Genomic DNA, 10494 nt, shown 5'->3' on the forward strand with positions numbered 1-10494 from the left:
ACGAGAGTCTCAGGCTGGGGAACTGACAAACAGATGGCGTGGAAATGAAGGAGCACAAAACACTCACTTTTTACCTAATGAGTGACAGAAAGACACAACAGAGCCCCTAAAATACAACACAGCCACTGAAGTGTTGCACCCCCACACTCATGGGACTGCACAGCTGCGTGTTTAAGTATAATGGCCAAAAACAAAAAAGGGCACGGCAGAGTCTGCTAGGGACGCGTGCAGTCAATCGCGAGTGTATACCACCAGAAGCTACTCTGAAGCTGAAATCCTGCACAGTTGCGACAGGGTGGGGCGTGAAAGCGGTGCCATGTAGATGGGGCTTAAGTTAAAATATGTAAGATAGACTAACAACAGAGTAATTTCAAACTATATTTAGAGCTAAACATTTTGGCTTCCTTCCTTATCAGTAGTTGTGGTATTAAATGGATACCAAGAGTGGCAGTTTGCAATGCTGGGAGATGAAAATTCCTAAGGAGGAAAAATCAGAGGTATGAGTGTGGTATAAAGTTTACGAAGTGTCCTCCAGATTAAGGCCACATGGACCAAGGCTTCTGAGACTGTAGAAGTTTTGCTTTCTGTCAAGCATGTCAGTGACCTTTGTTTCTTCAGTTGGAAGCAACTGTAAGTCTGAGAGACTATGTACAGGTGAGTTAAAATGTCTTGCAGAGGCTGCCCTAGTTTTTTTGCTTAGAATCGCACATTTGTGGTTATGGAATCATATTCTTAGGTCCATGTAGGATCACACCAATGTAAATCAGAGTGTTGTATTACCTGCAGTTACCTCCAAGAAACCACTTCTTTTAGGAGCACAGTTGCTAACAAAACTTATTGCATTAGACGATCAGTAACATGCATATCCGGTTATGTGATTTATTTAATTGAATGTAAAAAGAAAAAGATGTTGTATGCAATATGTAGGAAAAACTATGAAGGACCTAAGGACAAGATTCTGTATGGGAGCAATCCTATGGCCTCTAGACAGAGTCTGGGGGGAACACAGGATATTTCGGATTCCTGGATCCGATGTCGGAGTCAGCACTCCAACCTCTGAGCCAGGAATCCAAGCTCCCCGCCTCCTCCCCCTCACAGCCGGCACAAAGAAAAACTCACCAGTTGGCCCTCCAAGGTCGCAAAGGGGCATGCTGGTGGGTGGAGAGAGTAGGAGACTGGGGAGGGCGGTACGATGTATCCTTGGGCCTCCCCAGTCTCCTTCCCTCCTGCTCCACAGAGACCCAGCTAGACAGGCGAAAAAGTCTGTCTAGCCAAAATGCAAAGTGGGAGGAGTGCGGAAGCAAAGATCGCCTCTGCTACTCCTCCCGCTCTGCATTGGATGAGTTCGGAGGCTTACGGCCATCCCAATAAGATTGTTCCCTTAGTCTATCTATCTTTCATAAATATATATATATACACACACACACACACACACACACACACTAACCAGGGGTGGACAACTTGTGGCCCTCCAGATGTTTTGGCCTACAATTCCCAGAATCCTAGACCATTGGCTATGGTGGCAAGCTACTTAGTAGGAGGCCAAGTTAGCCTGGAAGGTATAGAGGTGTAAATTTGTGGCCTTGGTCTTGTTCTTGCAATCCTATACTGTTCTTAGTCTTGTCCAGAGGTCTTTCCAGAAAGAAGGGGAGGGAGGCTGGATTCATTACAAGGGCTTTCCAAGAAACCTCTATCCCTTCCATAAATATGATAAATGACAGGGGCGCGTTTGTAACCTCTTGCAAGGCTCTGCAAAGGGATCTGAAAACTTCCCTAATACTATAAATCAAGCCACATTTACTTATCAGATAGAAAAAGAAACTTGGGATTGACTGACTGAAAAGACCCATCACGGAATCACTCATTGAGGGATCAAAATTGTTAGGAGAGTTCCAACTGGCAGCTACACAGGTATCAGTTTGAAAAGTATTATTTATAAAGGGAAAAGTTTTTTTTTATACGCCTTAGTAAAAATTGCTTGGAAAAACTTCTAATGTAATAAATAGCTCACCAAAGCAGAATGGAAATATGGGGGGGGGGGACGACAGGGGGATAGTACATGTTTACACCTCTCCCTCAAAGGAGGGACATGAAATACACCCTCAAATGGTTAAGGTACATCAGCACTTTATTTAGAAAGCGACTGTTTGCCACAAATCTAAGTCACCCTGACTAGAAAGTATAAAAATAGAATGTAAGCATGCTCAATATAGCACAAGGGACCAGTGAATCAGTACAAAGAATAGCTGCGATCCTATACACACTTATCTGGGAGTAAGTCTCATTGAACTTAATGGGGCTTACTTCTAAATAGACATATATAGGCTTGCACTGTTCATGTTTGTTAAGGGACAACTGTATGCAAAGTGGTCTGTGTTCATATAATCCTGCAGGCTATTTTTTGTTTCCAAATGATCTCATTCCTGTAGTAGGTTTTATAGATAATGAAATCTACTCCAGGAGATTGATTGTAACGCATGTTATCTCTTTAGCATGATACTCAGGTTAATAATATGCAGGCTGGATCTAAAAATGGGAGGACACATGATGCAGTGGTAGAGGTTCGGCAGAGTTTTCTCACCTATTTTTATATGTAGAAAATGGGATGCATTCTATAGTCATAATGATTGCTCACAATAGGGTGTAGGGCTATGAGGTGGTTAAGGCACAGCAGGTGGGTAGCTAACATAGCTGCCGCTTCAGGGAGCAAAGCTGGCATGCAGCTTATTAAAAACAGCCTGATGGGGTCAGTAGCCCAGTCTCAGAATACCACCCAAGAACAATTCAGTTTTAATAGCTTTTACTATGTATTTCATAAGCGTGCCCGTTGAAATTGAGTCATCAAAGCCTCCCAGTTCCTCCAAGACAGATTTTAGCCTGAGAGCTTGGAGTAATTATCCCACTGGATGTTAGCCTGTGTAGCTATTTCAACCTCGTTCATCATTTCAAACAGCTACATACTCTGCCTGCTAATTTCATCAGATGGATTAGCCTCTCTTACTTGTCTATCTTTTTTTTTATTTCTGGGGGGTGAAATATTGCCTTCTTCCCGTTTTAATAGGCTAAGCAGGCATGCACCACTGCACCGCTTCTGCCTCCTATTTCATTCAGCTCAGGGAATGATCTACTGGGGGAAGATGCGAGAGTAAATGTGAAGGTGAAAAACTTGACCACTTTTACCTGCAAGCTCAAACCAGCTGCTTTCAAGCTGTCTCTCCCCACCACCACTCCTGATCAATCCATCCCTTATCTGTTTATGGTATATTCAGAACTCTTGGCTTTCAATGCCTGTCTGATCCTTTCCGGGCTCTGTGTTGGTCCTTTAGTTTCTCTGGTTGTATCCAATGTTAGTCTAACTTATGTCCCTTTCGCTTCAATGGGTTTACTCTAAGTAGGACTAACATTGGATACAGCCCTCTGACTTGAGACAGATCATTCTTGTAAATAGAGTTGAAGGTAATATAGTAAATATGGTTGCTATTTGATTAACAGCACAATCCTAGACATGTCTAATCAGGAGTAAGTCATATTGAGTTCAATGGGGCTTACTACCAGGTAAGTGAGGATAGGATTGCAGGCTAAAGGCACTTTCGTTAATTAATCGAGTTTTAGTTTAGGATGGAACACACATGGCCTGCATGTGGCTCCCACCACTGCCACTGCCACTGAATTTGCTGTGGTGGCAGCAAACCAGCCCCAGCAGACCAGCAGTGGCAAAAAAGGGCCTATTTAGCTTTAAAGCAATGCTAAGCAGGCCATTTTTTGCCACTGTGCCACCAAAATTCATCAGCAAACCACCAGTTTTTTCCCTGCCCCTGCCACAGTTTGGCAGCACGGGGGGGGGGGGGGAGGGGGCAGTGGTGCAGCCCCTGTGGGTTGCAGGGGGAGGGGGTAAAATTGCCCCCTAGGCCTCCAGAAATTGCCCATCCCTGTTTAGTTGATCCATCCATCCATCTATCTATCTATCTATCTATCTATCTATCTATTTATTTATTTATTACATTTCTATACTGTCCAAGAGCAGAAGCTTTCTGGGAGGCTCACAAGAATTAAAACCACAAAGTACAGCATAAAAGTAATATAAAATATAAAAACTTAAAACTACAGTATAAAAATACAACCAGAAGAAAACCTAGCAGCAATGCAGAGATTTAAAATACAGTAACAGATCTAAAGCAGCAAAGCTAAAACACAAAGACACTAAGGGCACAATCCTATCTAGATAGGGGGCCACCTCCGAACTCGGAGGCGACCGCCTATCTAAAGCAGGGCAGGAGAAGCACAGAGGGGATTGTTCCTTCCGCACTTCTCCTGTCCTTTTTTGGCTAGATAGCCGCTTTCGGCTGTCTAGCCGTGGGAGCACGGAGCGGGGAGGGAGACTGCTGTATGACACGTAGGATGTGTCGTACCGGCAGCTACGCTCTCCCCACCCCGGAACACCCCCAGCCATGCCCCTTTCTGGCCACTCCGTACCCCTCTTGTGAGCGTGGAGGATGGGGCTGTTCTGCACTGCCTCTGAGGCAGCGCGGAAGTGGGGGGAGGTCGGTTTTCCAGGAACTGACCTCGGAGCGCGGGCTCTGAGGTCAGTTCCCAGAAAATGGCATATCCTACAGCCGTCTAGCCACTGTCTAGCAGCCATAGAATTGCTCCCTGAACTGCTAAAGTGCTGGGGAAATAAAAAGGTCTTCACTTGGCAGCGGAAAGACCACAATGCAGGCACCAGGTGAACCTCTTTAGGGAGCTTATCCCACAGCCAGGGTGCCACAGCAGAAAAGGCCCTCTTCCAGGTAACCACCTGCTTCACTTCCTTTGGCAGGGGCTCCTGGAGAAGGGCCCCTGAGGATAATCTTAGGGTCCAGGCAAGCACATGTGGGAAGAGGCAATCCTTCAGATAACCTGGCCCCAAGCCGTTTAGGGCTTTGAATGTTAATCCAGCACTTTGAATTTGCATATGAGTAAAAAGAGTATCTCCGAAGTAAGAAGTATACTTTTGTATGTATACATTTTACTGAATAAGGTTTTAAGGTTTGTAACAACTTTCACCATACTTACTAACATAAACACACTAATAACCCAATAACAGGGTAGTACGGGGAAGGGAGGAAAGGGGTGCTGAGCAAGGGAACAGTTAAAGGCAATAATAAAAACAAGGTTATGCATAGGAGGTCATCATACCATTCAGTGAAGCAGGCAAGTCTACAGCTGGGTCCATACAACTGCAGAGGGAAACCACACAGTATGGGTCGTTTCTCCCACCTCCACATGTTTGCATGCCCGGCATTTGCTTAATTACCTGCGCCACATCGCGGGTTGCCATGTTGTCAAAACCCAATGTAGGGCACAGCAGGGGTGGCTCCTAGCCCACCCCACAACTCCTACTACAAGCCATGAGTTGTGGGGCGGGTTAGAAGCCATCCCTGCCATGCTGCGTGCCAAGTTCGAACAACACGGCAACCCGCAACGTGGCACGGGTAATTAAGCAAATGCTGGACACACGCAGGGCGGGGGAAACAACCCATACTGCATGGCTTCCCCCGCTGATTGTGCGAACCTGGCCTACATGTAAGATTAGCAACATTCAGTCCCCTCAACCCAAGAAGTATACTTTTTCAATGATGCATGCATGTGTCATCCTAGGCACCATCTTAGAAGAGGCTTTCCCCGTGTATGTGAGACGGAAGAATGCCTTTTTTTCTTAAGATGGAACTTGGTTTTTGTAGTTTTATGTAATTTTATGTAAATTATAATTTATATTCTAAAATTATAAAATATATAGTTAAGCTCACTACACTTCTCTAGGCAGTGATAAAGTTCAGGGATGCAACACTTGCCCAGGTTTGGTTTCCTTCGATAGGCGGTCATTGGAAGCCTGCTGATTAATTACAAATTAATTTTGTAATTATTTGTGTATTACAAATACCCAGGTTGAGGATAGGTGGAGGCACACAGGTTAAACACTTCGACATAGAGCCAGCAAGCCCACTGTTCCCCCATCAACTCTCTGGGGAGCGGGGCCAGCCCTCCTATGGGGCAGGGTGAATCCCTTCCTCAGGTTGTGGATCGGGCCGGTCAGCAGATCATGCCCCCCCACACCCACACTGGGTGGGCCCTCACGGACATTGCCACTGCGCCAGCCATGTGCTGTCTCCATGCCTATGTGCCCTGCGTATAGACACTTTTCAGCCAGTTTAACTCAAGCCACTCTTTTAAATCCAACAAACAATTCTTTATTGAACAGTCTGTTTTAGTGGAACAACAAAGAAACAATAACTCAGAGTCCACAGGAAATAGGAAGGTTGTCACAAATGAGGGTTGGGTCCACTGGGAAATTATTGGTGGATGCTGGATAAAAAGGGGTGAGGCCTGGTAAAAACAGAGTTTTCTCTCTCAGGTCTTCTGAGCATCACGCTTCTTTGCCGGAAAGAAAAGAAAAAGGAAAGTCTCTACTAGTTCATTTCAGACTGCTAGGATCCAGCTACAGCACGGCTGGCTAGAAGAACCTTGATCTCTCCACCCACGGTATAAACACAGACATTTCTTATACTTTAAAACAATACAGAGCTGGGGCAGCACAAGCCCCGTTCGCCCACAGTGGCAAATGCCACAGCAGGACAGCAGCCAGCAGCTCTCCTTGGAGCAGCCCCCCATCTCTTGCTCTAAATACTCTACCAGAGCGGGAGGGGGCCTACTCCAAGGAGAGGCCGCCTGTCCACATGATCTCTTCCTTTGAGGACTCTCCCAGAATGAGAGATCAGGCAGGGGGGCGGCCTCTCTGGAGAGCTTGCCCACCCAGTTTCTCAGTCTGGGAGGGCAGGCAGTCTCCAGGGCCACTTCACAATGCCTTGCTTTGAGGAAGCACCCCTCAAAGTGTGGCATTTGGGCCTGGGTGGCTGTCCGGATACAGCCTGATCTCTCATTCTGTGGGGAGAGGAGGAGCGTGTACGCAGGCAGCAGTAATAATGGGGCCAGGGAGGCAGCAGTGGGGGGAGCAGCAGCACATGACTTCCCACCTGAGGTGGCTGGATAGCTTGTGCAGCCACTGCTGAGGAGACAGGGATCACTCCCTAAATTGCTTACAGCTCCCAAACTCAGCTGTGTCACTCTAGCTAGTCTCTTTGCTCCCTTCACAGTCACTAGATTACATCATCTCCTATCAAGAGCTCCTATCAAGAAGAAGACATGCCCTTTTGCCCAAATGGCTCCCAACTTCCAGGATTGTCTCCAGCTATTTCCTAGTCAGTCCTCTTGACCAGTTACTTGTGATTTCCCTAACAAAGGAGATTAACAGATAAGGTTAAGGTAATCTTTAGTAGTCCTACCATTTCCATTAACTCTCTCCTGTTCAAACTCCAGCCTTAAAAAAAATGGGTTGTATCCAATGGTGGTTTTCCACTTGCAGCAAAAGAAAGCACCCAATTTTCACCAGCCTCCCATATCTGCTGTAGCCCTTATACCCCATACTGTTCCATAGGATCCCTAATCCTCAAAAGCAACTCTTCAGGGGTATGGGGAGGACAGTGGGTAGGAAGGACTGATGAAACTTGGGTGCCTTGTCTTGTGCAAACTGAAGTGCGTTCCAGTAATGCAGGGATGGGGAACCTGCACCCTGCAGGCCTAGTCTGGCCTGTGGAGGTTTCCCTAGCCTGGCCCATGGAGGCTTGCAGCCCCTCCGTGGGCCCTCTCTCCTCCCCAAGCCCCACTCCTGGATGCTACCAAGGACCTGGAGAAGGGGCAGGGAGGTGAATCCCCCTGTTATCTCCAACCAATTGTCAGAGATAACTGTGGATTCCCCTTACTTAGGGCACTGCTCACCCTCCCAATGAGGGAGGTGCTCCTTCACCTGTGCCTCGGTTGGATCAGCTTCAGTACTGCTGTGGCAAGTACTACAATAATGGAATGTTGGGAAGGAGGAGGAAGGGCAGGTGGGACAGTTAAGAGGTGGCTGGAAAGAGGGAAGAGAGTTAAGCCGGATTGAGTGAGGAGGGAGCTGAGTTGGCCAGCAGGACTGCGAAGGAACTGGTTTTGGAGAGGACTGTGGACAGTGAAGAACTGGATGTGGAGAGACAGAATGGCTGTGAGGAGCACCCTAACTCTGCAGCTAAAGAACAAGACCGTGAAAGACACAGATCATCAACTGTCTTAAAGAATAAGATACAGATCTCCAATGACAAAGAAAGACAGAAAGTGAACTGTTGGAATAAAGGGTCATTAGAGGTTACAGGGATATTCCCCTTCATGGATCACTGCCTTGTTGTGGTGAAGGGGCTTGCATAACTCAGTGAAGCCATAAGCTATGCCGTGCGGGGCCACCCAAGACGGACAGGTCATGGCACAGAGTTCTGACAAAATGGTCCACTGGAGAAGGAAATGGCAACCCACTCCAGTATTCTTGCCAAGAAAACCCCATGGAATGTATCACAAGGCTAAAAGATATGACGCCGGAAGATGAGCCCCTCAGGTTGGAAGGTGTCCAATATACTACTGGGGAAGAGCAGAGGGAATTTCCAAGTAGCGCCAGAAAGAGTGAAGCAGCTGGGCCAAAGCCGAAAGGACACTCAGCTGTGGATGTGTCGGGTGGTGAAAAGAAAATCCGATGCTGTAAAGAACAATATTGTTTAGGAACCTGGAATGTCAGATCAATGAATCAAGGTAAGCTGGAGGTGGTCAAACATGAGATGGCAAGACTGAACATTGACATCTTGGGAATCAGCGAAATAAAATGGACAGGCATGGGCGAATTTAATTCAGGTGACCATCATATCTACTACTGTGGGCAAGAATCCCTTAGAAGAAATGGAGTAGCACTCAGAGTCAACAAAAGGGTGGGAAAAGCAGTACTGGGGTACAATCTCAAAAACAATAGAATGATCTCAGTACGAATCCAAGGCAAACCATTCAACATCACAGTAATTCAAGTCTATGCGCCAACCACTGAGGCCGAAGAAGCTGAGGTTGATCGGTTCTATGAAGACCTACAACACCTTCTAGAACTAACATCAAAAAAAGATGTCCTCTTCATCATAGGGGATTGGAATGCTAAAGTAGGAAGTCAAGAAATCACCGGGATAACAGGCAGGCATGGCCTTGGTGTACAAAATGAAGCAGGACAAAAGCTAATAGAGTTTTGCCAAGAGAACACGCTGATCATAGCAAACACTGTTTTCCAACAGCACAAGAGGCGACTCTACACATGGACATCACCAGAAGGTCCATATCGAAATCAGATTGATTATGTCCTTTGCAGCCAAAGATGGAGAAGCTCTATACAGTCAGTAAAAACAAGACCTGGAACTGACTGTGGCTCAGATAATGAGCTGCTTCTTGAAAAATTTCGGCTGAAATTGAAAAACGTAGGGAAAACCACTAAACCATTCAGGTATGACCTCAATCATATCCCTTAGGAATATACAGTGGAGGTGAGGAATAGATTTAAGGGATTAGACCTGATAGACAGAATGCCTGAGGAACTATGGACGGAGGTCCGTAACATTGTTCAGGAGGCAGCAACTCAATCCATCCCAAAGAAAAAGAAATGCAAGAAAGCCAAGTGGCTGTCTGATGAGGCTTTACAAATAGCTGAGGAAAGAAGGGAAGCGAAAAGCAAAGGAGAAAGGGGACGATATACCCAACTGAATGCCGAGTTCCAGAGAATAGCAAGGAGAGACAAGAAGGCCTTCTTAAATGAACAATGCAAAGAAATCGAGGAAAACAACAGAATGGGAAAAACTAGAGATCTCTTCAAGAAAATCAGAGATCTCAAGGGAACATTTTATGCAAAGACGGGCATGATAAAGGACAAAGAAGGCAGGGACTTAACAGAAGTAGATGAGATTAAGAAGAGATAGAAAGAATACACAGAAGAACTATACAGGAAATATCTTAATGTCCCTGATAGCCATGACAGTGCGGTCACTGAACTTGAGCCGGACATCCTAGAGAGTGAAGTCAAGTGGGCCTTAGGAAGCATTACTAACAACAAAGCTAGCGGAGATGACAGTATTTCAGCTGAGCTATTTAAAATCCTAAAAGATGATGCTGTTAAAGTGCTGCACTCAATATGCCAACAAATTTGGAACACTCAACAATGGCCGCAAGACTGGAAAAGGTCAGTTTACATTCCAATTCCAAAGAAGGGCAATGCCAAAGAGTGTTCAAACTACCGCACAATTGTGCTCATTTCACATGCCAGCAAGGTTATGCTCAAAATCCTACAAGCTAGGCTTCAGCAGTATGCGAACCGAGAACTACCGGAAGTACAAGCTGGGTTTCGAAGAGGCAGAGGAACTAGAGATCAAATTGCCAACATTCGCTGGATCATGGAGAAAGCAAGAGAATTCCAGAAAAACGTCTATTTCTGCTTCATTGACTACGCTAAAGCCTTTCATTGTGTGGATCACAACCAACTGTGGCAAATTCTTAAAGTGATGGGAGTACCAGACCACCTTACCTGTCTCCTGAGAAACCTGTACGAGGGCCAAGAAGCAACAGTAAGAA

This window comes from Heloderma suspectum, chromosome 1 (genome assembly GCF_057233095.1).
Source record: "Heloderma suspectum isolate Gila_16-S chromosome 1, 16-S_ref, whole genome shotgun sequence".
Taxonomy (NCBI): Eukaryota; Metazoa; Chordata; class Lepidosauria; order Squamata; family Helodermatidae; genus Heloderma; species Heloderma suspectum.